The 12526-nt window shown below is 48.1% G+C and overlaps 1 protein-coding gene across 2 annotated transcripts in view; it reads left to right on the top strand.

Annotated features, from left to right (window-relative positions):
- Positions 1 to 10992, top strand: part of SOBP (sine oculis binding protein homolog) — a 158945-nt gene extending 147953 nt beyond the window's left edge. For both annotated transcript variants that reach the window (XM_078054918.1, XM_078054917.1), the window contains one exon: positions 9063 to 10992. The gene's annotated coding sequence lies outside the window, so the exon portion shown is untranslated. The remainder of the gene's footprint in view (positions 1 to 9062) is intronic.
- Positions 10993 to 12526: the final 1534 nt, after the last annotated feature.

Raw genomic sequence — 12526 nt, 5'->3', positions numbered from 1 at the left:
CAAGAGATACAGGGAAGGAAGGAAGGAAGGAAGGAAGGAAGGAAGGAAGGGAGGGAGGGAGGGAGGGAGGGAGGGAGTGTAGGTGGGAGGGAGGGAAAAAGGAAGGAAGGGGGAAGGAAGGAAGGAGGGAGGGAAGGAGAAGGAAGGAAGGGAAAAGAAAAAAAAAAGGGAGAGGGAGTGGCAGGTGTCCTTGACTTGAGGAGCTCCCAAGCTGCTGAGAGACAAGCAGCAGCCAAGGCGGCTTCTCCCAGCGCCACGCAGAGCTGCGGACGCGTGGTACCACAGACAGTGTGCTTCGGCGAGGCGGGCCCGGCGCGGTTCGCTCGCTGCGGTAACCGGCTTTCTAGCGCAGGGCTGGCCCCGTGGGCATGCACCTGGTATTCGCTGAATAAATGAAGAAGAGTCCCGGGAGAGCAACAGCGGATGGAGTTACCCTGAGAGGGTTCCATAAAGCACGCGAGTTGCGAGTTAGGTCCTGAGTCTGGGGAGCGGCACGGATGGCAGTCAGAGTGTAAGGCTAGGGGTGCAATAGGATGTGAAAAGCCACAGCGGCAGAGAGGAGTGAGCCCCGTAAGGGATGAGCGCCCCCCCCCCCCCAAGCCCTGCCCGGCTGGAGCAAAGCCCTACGCGGAGGGAGAGGGGCCCCGGAGGCTGGAGGAGGGCAGTCAGTGGGGGAGCGGCGGGTTGTGGGGTGGGTACTCCATGCGTTAGGCAACGTCACCCCGACCTCGAGCGGAGGAGTGACAGCATGAAATCTGTGTTGGGGGAAAATTACTTTAGCAGCTGTTCGCAGACTGAAAGGAAGCAAGAGAAAGACTGGCATCACTAAAGCTGATCGCTGCATTCTGATGACAGGCTAATTAGCAGGGCTGGATGCTAAACATTGCGGGATGTTATCGCTACCGTGCGAGGGGCGGAGGCTGCCCGGTGCGTACTGGAGTGTGTACAGCGCGGCGGCGGTGCGGCGGCGGGAGGAACTCTGTGTCTGGCGTGGGCCTCGAGCGGCTTCCCAGCACGTGGGGGAAGGAACCTCACCACCGACAGACCATGTCCAGGTGCAGTCGCGGCGCGCTGGCCGGGCCCCAGGGTGCTGCAGACACAGGGCTCGGCCCTCGTGCCCGGCCAGCCGGCCAGGCGGGGTGCGGGCTGTGGGCCGTGGCTCTCGGGCACACGGGGGCAGGCCGTGCGCTCCCGGCAGAGGACCTCCCCGCTGATGGGCGCAGAGCCCGGACGGTGGCCGCAGGGACACCCAGACGCTCTGATCTTGGCCCGAGGAGCAGCCATCATGCTTGGGTGGCCGGCTCTACCTCAGACAGCTTCTGAGATGTCCACAGCAGCTGAATCCCACCCTCCCCGGGGCCTGCAGGTACTGTCAGGGGAGGGGGACAGCTTTTGGGGATGTCCTTCATCTTTTTTAACCTCCCATGCCATAGGCCTTCTTCTGAAGCGCCCACACGTGGTGACAGTGGGCTTCTGGCGGTGCAGGTAGGCAGTGGTGTGGTTTGGTGGCAAAGGACCTCTGCTTTGGAGTTGGGCCAGCCTGGGTCCAGATCCCGGCAGAGCCATTTCGTAGGTGAGGAAGGAAGCACTTTGTCTCCTCTCGGTCACGAGTAGCGATCCCGTTGCTGTGAGGGATTGGTAAGAGAGCATGGACAGTGGGGCACATCACAGGTGCCCAAGAGCCAGCAGCTACTGTCCCTAGTAGAAAGGCTGGAGTGAGACCTGCTTGGATTTGAAAACTGGCCGTATCTCTTACCAGCTGTGAGAGTTTGGATACACTTTACAACCTCTTTGTGCCTGTACTCTCATTAAATAATGGTGTCAGCTAATATTTATCAAGCCCACTCTATATGTAGGCAGTGTTCAAATGTTACATGCCCACAACAACGCGATGGGATACCATTAGTAAATCCATTTTACAGGTGAAATAACTGAGGCACAAAGAGGCTAAGTCTCCTACCCAAGGTCATTGGTCAGTCAGCGACAGTGCTGGGATCTGACTGGCAGCCTGGCTCCAGAGTCCCCATGCAAAATCGCTGAGCACATCTCATGTCGGAGGAAAATGAAGATAATAGCCCCTAGCTCATAGAGTCATCAGGCTCCAGTGTAGATAACCTGGGTGAAAACGCCCAGGTCGTACCTGGGCCTATAGTAGGTGCTTGCTAAAAGAATTGTCATGGTAGCCCCTATAGCCCAGAACCTGCTTCCCTTGGATGTGTAATGGAAGGTAAGGAAACACTTGCACGCTGTCAACCGTGGAGGTTAGGAAAACCATTCCAGAAATTCTAAGATGTCTGGTTCAACTTGTAAAAACAAGTAGAGACTGGGACAAACAGAGCAAATGCTCAAGGTCAGAGTGGCATAGCCAGGATTAGAACCTGAGTCCTCATCTGCCTTTCCTCTCAGTGGGACACAAGATATGACCCAAGCTGCTTGAGTTACACGCCCCGTGCCAAGAACCAGAGGCATACTTTTGCCACCCATGGTTTTGCTTCGTCACGTTGGGCAGCTGGTCTCAGAGAGGAAGTAAGTTGTACCTCAACATCTGGGATTGGGAGGGTGAAGGGTTGCAGGGAAGCAATTATTAACCACATTCTCCATCTCCTTGGCTGTGTGGGGGCGGGGGTGGGCGGCGGGGTGGTGGGGAGTCAGTATGCTTGCTCTCATTCTGTACAGGGGAGTTAGTTTCCATGAATATGAAGCCTCTCCCTCTCTCTCCCAGTATCTGCCGCTGTCCTTCCTACCCTCCTCTACTCATGACTGGTTGTAAAGAAGGGATAAAGTGCCAGAAAGACCACCTTTCCAGATCCCGCCTGAAATCCTAAAATTTACTGTTGCTCCGTAGACCATAGCTACTTGCTGCAGAAAGCTGCTTTTTGCTCTAGGATCTTTTTCTTCTTCTTTTTTAAACCTAAAATGCCTATGTCCAGATAATATATAGAGAAATAACAAACTCAGTCTTAACACAATAAACATCTACTGTTTTTTGTCCAAGGCAGAATTTTTAGAAGGCACATGAACTAGCATTAGCTAGTTTGTGTATTGGATGGAACTTGATTGAAAATGTAATTATAACTTCTTATCAAATAACTTCTCAGAGTTCTTGTTTGTAAAGCGAAGGACCTGGACTGTGACCCCCACTTGTCAGGAAGGAAGGGGAGAGATGAAACCCCAGACTGGGGGAAGCACTCCATTGGAACCATGGAGCTTGGGGTCACGGGAGCTGGACTCAACCCACTCTGCCCCTTTCTAGCTAGCGACCTTGACCAAGGAAGCTCCTTAACCTTCCTAGGAAAGTTTCCTCATCTGCAAAATGGGGACAATAATAAATACTTAAGTAGCATTGTTGTTTCAATGAAATAAGTGTATAAGTGAAACAAGTATATACAATGGGCTTGTTTTCAAGTGAAATAAGTCTATAAAAGTGCCTAGTACAGTATTTAATATAAAGTAGGTGCTCACTAAAATTTGAGAAAAAAATGCAGCTTTCCCAAACCATCATGGAAGTGCTCAGTCCTAAAAGCCAGAGCATAGAACTTTTGGCTCATTGTCAAAATTTCCTGCAGAACATTAGCTATATTAGGTAATTCTCCTTTTTTTATTTTTCTCTTTTGTGAATGGATGTAGCCACCAGCTCCTGTGTGTTGATGAAAATGTACTCATGAATCCCCCCATGCTTTTAGGAAGGGGCCAGACAGGGTCATTTGTTTTGCTCAAACTCCCAGGTTCCAGAAAGGAGTTGAGGTATTTAAAGAAGATCAGTTGTCCAGGATGAAGAAAAGAACTTGTATGAGTGCACAAGATGGGGTTCCATGGCTGAGGGCTCTTTGTCCCCTAGGAACTTTTAGAGGTCAGGGAGAAATAGCAGTGACCACTTAGGAGAATAAACAGGCCTCTTACCCATTTAACTCATAGAACCAGCCAGGCAAAGAAAACCAAAATTTTAATTTTTCAAACAAAGAATTAAAGATGGAGTTATCCCAGTAGGTGGTCTTATATGGTTGTGATTTTTATTGATTAAAGAGTAAAATAGGAGATATTGCTAAAGGAGAAACCTATAAAAAAGAAAAGCAAGACCTGATGTTTGGCTTAATTTTTTTTTCTGTTAAATATACATGAACCTTGGCTTATCAGAGCTGTGGGGAGGGCAGCACTGTGGCGATGAGGTTTTAGTTCAGACCAGAGCTCAGCCCTGAGCTAACTGAAGCTCACCCTTGGCTTCCACACCCCTCTTCCCACCCCTGGTTATGTCCCATAACAATCACACTAGCAAGGAGAAGGGATGTTTTTCAATGACTTCGCCAACTAATGAGCCATAAGAAAAGAGGTGCCACCCACTTCATAAATGAAAACCCTTTCCGTCTTGGTAAAAGCTGTTTCAAAACTTCACAAAACAATGGTTGATGGGGGAGAGAAGGAACCATTTTTTGGCAAAACCTCGCCACGCTGCAGCCTTTTCTAGGAAGGGCGCGTCGTGGAGACCACTCTCTGGCATCACACTTGGGTTTCTCAGCTAACGCAGGTGACTCTGCTCATTGACCGCAGGGCTCTACTCTTGTGAGTGTCCCAGAATAGCTGCGGTTACCTGAGAGCAGTTCAGTCCTCAGGGACTCATTATTGCCCCAGATAAACAGCATGGCCAAAGCCAGCACGTAATGGCTGTATTTAACCGTGCTAAGTGATGGGCTGACGTGCCCGGGGGAACCGCATCACTGCAGGGCTCAGGTAAATGGGCAAAGGCCAGCGGCTCGGCAGTGGGCATCTCTTGCACATCGTAGAGTTGATGCCACAGGGTTGTAGACTCCGGGAGTAAATATGACAGATGTGGGGAGCTTGCCTTCTAAACAGGTAAGACACGACCGACATCCAGGATTTTGATTATGCTAATGACAAAGGTATTTGAGGAAGGAAAGAAGAATAAAAGTTTGGAAAATGGATTAGATAAATCGAGGCAGGCTTCCCGGCAGAGGTGGACTCTTGCACCATGGAGGGACCAGCTTGCAAATGTTGGAATGTAGGATAAGACAGACATTTTTCTCTGGACACACATTTACTTTTGGGAGTGGTTGTGTAGAAATTATAAAATTTCCTTTTGAATGCAACCAGCGTAAGTCTTAGACTGTAAAGGCCAAAGAAGAGAAGGTGAGAATGGTGGTATTTTGACAGTATCAACATCGAAAAAATTTATTAGTACTCAGGCATATTTTTTGTTCTCTGTAGTTCTCTGAAAATTCTTGTGTGGTAAAGGAGGATGAGTAACTCAATCACATTCTTAGCAATACTTTCCTGATGTAAAAAAGGAAAAGTGGGGCACCTGGGTGGCTCAGTTGGTTAAGCGTCCAACTCTTGATCTCAGCTCAGATCTTGATCTCAGGGTCGTGAGGTCAAGCCCTACATTGGGCTCCACACTCAGCGTGGAGCCTACTTGAAAGAAAGAGAAAAAGAAAGAAAGAAAGAAAGAAGGAAGGAAGGAAGGAAGGAAGGAAGGAAGGAAGGAAGGAAGGAAGGAAGGAAAGAAAGAAAGAAAGAAGGAAAGAAAGAAAAAAAGAAAGAGAAAGAAAGAAAGAAAAGTGCTAGGTAGGCAGAGGCTCTCTCAGTGCACTTGGTTATGCATTCCCTAAGGAAAGTACTTCATTCTTCCGACCTGAAGGGACAAGCGTGCCTAGAATTTTGAAGGCACCTGGCCGTATGAGCCTGCTGGAGACCATGCATTGTGGAGCCGGTCTCCAAATACGGTACATGCATGGTATACTTGTGATATTCCATGTAATAGGACCCTGGGTTGTCCTGCCTTGGGATGAACCCCCGACTCACAGGAAGACCCAAATGTGGGGCACAAGGATAGCCACTTCCCCAGAATTCCTTGCATCATAGGGACACTCCAAACTTCTCTGCCAGAGAGCTGTGTGTGTGTGTGTGTGAGAGATTAATAGAAAGGAGTCTCTGGAACTTTGGGCTTTGGAGTTCAAAAATTTATAGCCTTCCTTATGTTATGCTCAAGTTCATAATCCTGCATAATTGATACTGGCTTTGGTCCAAAAATCCTACAGTCACAGAGCTTGAGAGATGGAAGATATAATAGAAAAATCTCCCCGAGGCACCCATTTCACAGAAGAATCAAGGCTTGGGGAGGTTAAGGAAGGGGACACGCTGGACTGTAACTTGTGTCTCTCTCCACTTATCATAGCAATTTCCCCTTCGTTCAGATCAAGAAATTTAAAGTGGATGGATTTTCCATAAGATCCCTCTGCTTGGCAAGGGCAACGTAGGAAGCTTCCTCATGATCACTTTCTAAAACTGCAAGCTTGCTTCCTCCCCACTCTTGAGTGTCATACTTTGCATACCAATCCCTTGGGGAAGGTGAAGCCCAAGCTTGGTTCTTCATTGTCATTGATTCCAGAGTCTATTCCCGTGTCCCCTGACCAGCCAGAGTCACGGGAACAATCGGGGATGACCTCCGTCCCACCCCCTCCTCAAATGTTACCAGCAGACAGGGACTTGTACTGCCACCATCTGGCCTCTGTGGGTGTCCCAGACCCGGCAAGTATGTGGCAAGAGGGAAGGAAACAGCACGAATTGTCTACTTTGCCATTCTCTTAAAATAAGCTCGGTGTGAGGAGGCTTTCAGAGCGGCAGGAATGGGGCTGCAAAAAATAGAGTGTGGCGCAGCTGCACCCTTTAGAACTTGGGGGGAAAACACATATTATTTACCAGACAATAATAGATACCAGAGAATAATAATGATTATTATAGTGTTTGGGATGGCAAACGCTGTAGTTAAGGTTCCAGAATGGCTCTCATTATAATCCCGTTTTCCCAGTCCCTTATGAAAGCCTTGAAATTTTCTCCAAGTAGGCTGATGCTGTCCATGTTTGGCCTTTGTCCAAAGGTGATTTGAATATAAAGAAACTCATCTGAGAAATATTCCTCTTTTTGAGGTCATGATTACATTACAGGGAAAAAAAGCCACATCCTTGAAAAAGCAGTTAACGCGTTCTTAAGTAAGTCATTCAAAATGGCGGTGTTTCCCAGTGACTGGAAGAAAGCGTTAAATGCTTTTTTTCTTCTTCTTTCTTTCTTTTCCTTTTTAAAGAAAGGATTCAGAGGCCCCCTCTGACTACAAGATTTGGTCACTCTTGGCCCCAAGCCCAGAGGTGGGGATGGTTTTCCTCCCTCCACAGCAAGCTCCAAGCTCTGCTCCCTAGATGGAAAAGAACTGCCCCAGAAGAAGCTACACTTGTGTCTTTGGATCCATTCATGATTTCTGAAGCTCCTTTCCAATTCTTTATGGCCTCTCATTTGATAGTGGCTCTTGGCATTTTTATTTCTGTAACCCTTCTTGCCATTGTTTCATTCTCAAAAAAAGAAAGAAAGAAAGAAAAGGAAGGAAGGAAAGGAGAGAGAGAGAGGCAAGGAAGAAATAAAAATGAGCTCTTTATTCAGAGATAAATACCCACATTTCCAAATCTGACCATGCCAAATGAAAAGGTTTCCATGGCCTTGTAATTCCACACCCATTGCATATTTGTGGTGTTTTGCATTTTCACTTTGGTTATTTAATATACATATTAAATACACACAGATCTGGTGATTTAATGTGATTTGGGGAACTCAGGCATTTCCTGTCATGCACATTCAGATTTTCAGACCTTGTTTTTGGCTGATCATTATTATCGTTACCATTAACACCATGCCTTGGAGAGCAGGGTTTAAAGCACAGGCTTGTACTTAGTCCTCCCAACGGGTGTTTTGACCTCCTCATACTTGTGCTAAGTTCATGCTACAGACACCCTGAGCAAGTTTGCACGTCTCTTTGTGGCCTCTTTTTCTTCATTTATAAAATGCAGAAATTATATTATCTCTGGGGTCCCTTCAAGTTTTCCAATTCTATCACCTCTCTGAAATTATGTGTTCGTTGTTCTAGGAATAATCTCAACCGTTGTAAAGATGTTTACGAGTCCTCTGTCACCACCTTCACGTTTAGTCAGATTTTACCCTTTCACATTTCTGACATCCTCACATATCAGCAGGAAAGAAAAGGAATTGTTTTGAGGGGATGAGGGACGGGAGCTGCTTGACCCTCATTCACTTGACATACATGTGTCTAGCTGAACTGGGGGCTGGGTGTGGAGATGTGGGCCAAGCAGACACGGCCCCAAACCTCAGGGACTTTACAGGTGCTTGGCAGACTTCTAAGTGGCTGTTTACTAGGAATCACTGAGTGTCCTCAGGAGGTTGTATTTCAAACCAAGGGCCTGGTAGCCAATGAAATAAGCCAGGAGGGATGGAGAGGCAGAGCCTACCACCTGCGGCAAAGCTGGGGTGGGCATTGTCCAGAAACTGACTTTCCTGGTGAACGATCCCATTCCGAGCCTCCGCCCCGGGACCCCGAGGCCCTGTTGGTTTATTGTCTTCCAGTCTCGTGCTACTGTTCGGTTTGGATATCAACAGATGGGAATGGCTCACCTTTGTCAGGCCAGACCCACGGAGAGGAGCATTTCTCCCAGCTCAGTTGCCTCTGCAGGAAACCCCTGAAGAGAGGTCTCTGTGTCCACAGTAACCATTCATGTGCTAAAAAGTGCATCTCTCGGCTTTCCTCCTTTACAGCAAACACCAGAGCTGTGACGCGGAGTACCGGGCTGAGGTCTGGAGCTCCAGGGCCCCCTGGTGACCTTGCCTCGCTTTGGGGCGACCTTGGGCAATTCAGAAGAGCTGCCAGTTAAGCGTGCGGTACGGTGGCGGGCGAAGGTCGCCTGGTGGCGAAGCGATGCTGTTGTGGTCTTCGGGGGAGGGCGTGGTGCACCGAGCTCGTTTTGGTATTCCAAGAAGCGACTCGTGTTTCCTTTCCTCACACAAAGCTGGCAGGGCCGACCCCGAGCAGAACTGTGAATTAAAGACACGTCAGAATCATGCTGTGCTGCTCTCGTTCTGGGGATCCGTCATAGGTCGGGCCTGCCGGCCAGAGCGGCCACCTCTGACTCCTGCCTGGGTTCCCCCCACTCGGGGTAGGGGTGTGGTGCGATCCCGTGGATTCTGACGGGCCCCTTCTTCTCTTTTTCCAGGAACGCTCACTCACAGGGTAGCTTGCGTGGAGAGAGGGCACAGAGCAAACCATGTCACGCCATCCAATGACACCAGCTGGTCAGCTCACCACCCCCTCTGGCTAAAACTCAAACAAATAAAGCCGCTTCCTGTCATTAAGCATCTCGGAGGAAGCAGCCCTCCTTCGGTGGCCTCCAGCCCAGAGAAGCCGGCGCGTCTTGGACCCACCAAGCGGCCCAGCCTTCTTGCGGCCACCATCTCTGCTTCTCCCCAGAGGAACGTAGGGATTTCGCCCCTGGTTTTTAGAAAAACAAAACACCGACAAGCCACAAGGACCAACGTAGGTATTCTCCCTGCTCCATCTTCAAGGCTCGGAGGGTGAGGCTGGAAGATGATACAAATTTGAAAACAAAAAATCTTTTTTTAGTCATTTTAAAAACTGCTGTGGTTTTGCTGCTACACTAAGAATTGTGATTTGCATCGTACGGTTTTGGACCTATACTGTTCACGTTTTGAAGGCGGAGAGGGATCGTACTGGAGTCCCAACACTTCAGCGTCATCTCTGTCCTGCCCAGGATGCACTTTTAAATGAAGAGTTAGAATATTTTATTGGCTAATATACTTTTCTTGTTATTTTTACAAAGGCCACCTTTATCCTTTTTAATGCCATATTTTCAGTGTTACACTTTTATGGCTTTTAATTTTCGATTTGACAGATGTAAGAAGCAGCATGAATAGTTTATACTGTGGTTTTTCAGAGACTGAATGCCAAGAGAACTCGGTAAATGTTTATTCTTCTCAGCTTTCTCTTTAAATTCTCCTAAATAGCGCCCCATTTGGGAACAGAGCAAGAGTGTTGAACTGAAGACCAAAATGCCCTCAAGGTGTAAAATAATCCGAGGGGGACTATTTGCTGGGCGTCACGAAAGACTTGGATGAAATTTCAACCCTGATGGTTTTCGGTGATCCAGGAAGTCAGTGAAGCAATCTCTCTATACGCAGAGTCCTTTCATGATAATTAGAATGGTATGGACGAACCAGTGAAAACAAGAGGGAAAGTGAGAAAGATCGCCCATGATTTTGTTTCACTGTTTGCTTTCTCCTGTCATGGTTAAGAGAAATGTGCAATTCGATCCTCAATCAGTGGGTGGAGGATAACAGGGTAGATTTTCTTGTGTGCACTTGTGCAGTTGTAGCTGCGAGTCCAGAAGTCCTCTAGAGCATGTGTACTGACACTGAGTTGGTGAGACAGTTGTGGAGTATCCCATTCTGATGAGTACAGAAAAAAAAAAAAAAAGAAAAAATAAGAAAAAAAATCCAAAAAAAGAAGAAAACTAAAAAAAAAAAAAAATCAAATCACCTTGTGATTCAGTGTATCTGTTTACTAACTCAGATAAAGCAATTGTTCCCTCTTGAGGGGTCCAGGTGCCCCCCCCCCCCCAGGGCCGCCGAGCGGGAGGCGGCGGGCGGGTGAGGCCGGGACAGTGTCGCGCCGGCCTTGATGCACCACGGGCCCGTGGATGCCGTGTACATACTGTATTTCTATATTCTCCTTTGTACAGAGTCACTTAACAAGTCAAGCTACTGTTTTACAGGTGCTCCTTATTTATTAGAGCTGTGAGAGCTTGGGGGACACACCTGGCGAGCGAGCTCGCTTTTTAAAAATGAAATTGGGGGGCAGGGGAAGGGAGGTGGGAGGGGGGGAAGCTCGAAAGCCCAGGGAGAGATTTATAAAAGAGAACAAAAGGAAAACTTCCAGCAACAAATTAAACAAACCCCAACACCAACCCCCGCCCCGGACACCCCCTCCCCCCACAGGAAGCAGCAGCCCCTCCTCTGGGTGCTCACTTCCCTGCGGGGCTCCCAACAGTCTCCTCTCTCCCTGACTGGTGTCAGCGTCATCAAACAAAAATAAATCTCTAAGAAAAAAAATGCACTTACATGTGCTTATTTTGCTTTTCTCATTATTATGACTATTGTGTTATTTTCCTTGTTACAGAAGGCGCTCATTTCTTCCCCCCAGGGAAAAAAAAACTTTTAAAAATAAAGTTAGTTCGTTTTAAAGGATGCCGAGCTACAGGGGTGACGTTGGCCTTGCCGACCTGCGGTGTGTCATGCTGGCGCACGAACAGGAGCCCACTGGCCTGTTCGAGGGTCTGCTTCCCCTGCATGCCCTTTGCTGACAACACGGAGGTGCATGAGCAGTGAGGTCCTGGGTCTGTAGACTCTGTCCCTCCCAACTGCCCTCCCAGTCCTGATCAGGGTTGGGGGTTTTTTTTGGCTCCAAGGAGCACCATCCAGTGGTTGAAACCTCCCCAGCGGGTTTCATTCTCACCAGGACACCCTCTCAACTCCCTGGGCTGGGAGGTGTTTTCGTCTTAACTTTATGTGAATGGGTGGGTCCATCTGGTTTCTCCTTGGTACCCGAATTAAACATCAGAAAATGCCTAAGGTGGATAGTACATTAGTACCTAGTTCTAGCCGGTGTCGACCCGTCTCATGCTCTTGTTCTGCCCGTGAAAAAAGCTGAAGCCTAGAAAGGTGAATTGATTTGCTGAGTCCCACACGGGCGTGGTTTAACTTATCAAAAAAACGTTGGCACAATCAGCAGTTTCTTCTAAGAGACCTTCCTGGGAGTGGATTCTGGAGACCGAGTTTCTTTCTCTCGTGGAAACAGGGACTCTCGCAGGTTCCTGGTGTGGGGTTATGTTTATGACGACAACTCTGTCAGAGCTCCATAGGCCCCAGCTGTGGTTGTCTGGTGCAGAGTCCCAAGTAGGATTATTCATCTGGACTTGGTCATAGAGACAATCATCCAGGATGCTGATTTTGCTTTTGTCGTAGTCCAAGATTGTTGAGCAAACATTTTGACCCTTCTAGAAACAAAAGATACCTTTGTTCCAACATGAAAGGATTTCATGGCATCTCAGTAGACATAAGCACACCTTTTCCCTTCCTTTCCTTCTCCCAATCTCGGTGTTCCCTAAGTACTATCAAAACTATCTATAAAGAGAAATAGAAATCATAATGTCAACAATACTAGCATGTATTGAGTGTATGTACATTGGCCTCATTTGATCCTCAGAGTAACCCTATGAGGAAGGTCTTGTTATTTCCCCTTTATTATAAAAGAAGAACGAGAAGCTCAGTGAGTTTAATAATTGCCCAAGATCACACAGCCAGTGAGTTGCAGAATGGGATTCAAATCCATGAGGTTTGGGGCCAGAGCCCAGGCCACACGTTCAATCTGTTGAAAACCGGATGACATCTTCATGAAGAGTCAGTTTGACTTCCTGTAAGTTTGGCAGTGATTCGGTTTTGTTCGAAAGTGGCCCTCAATTTTAAACTAAGCCGGAGTGTTGAGTGTTCATGGTTCTTGCCCACCACACCTTATCCGGTGTGGGCAAGTGCTGAGGCCACTCCGCTTTCTGAGAAATGAGTCAGGCAGTGTCTTCCTTGTTGGTTATCAAACCCCCACTCAACC

The sequence above is a fragment of the Halichoerus grypus genome, chromosome 9 (genome assembly GCF_964656455.1).
Source record: "Halichoerus grypus chromosome 9, mHalGry1.hap1.1, whole genome shotgun sequence".
Taxonomy (NCBI): domain Eukaryota; kingdom Metazoa; phylum Chordata; class Mammalia; order Carnivora; family Phocidae; genus Halichoerus; species Halichoerus grypus.
The sequence above is the reverse complement of the archived record's forward strand: the minus strand, read 5'-3'. Positions and strand labels throughout refer to the sequence as shown.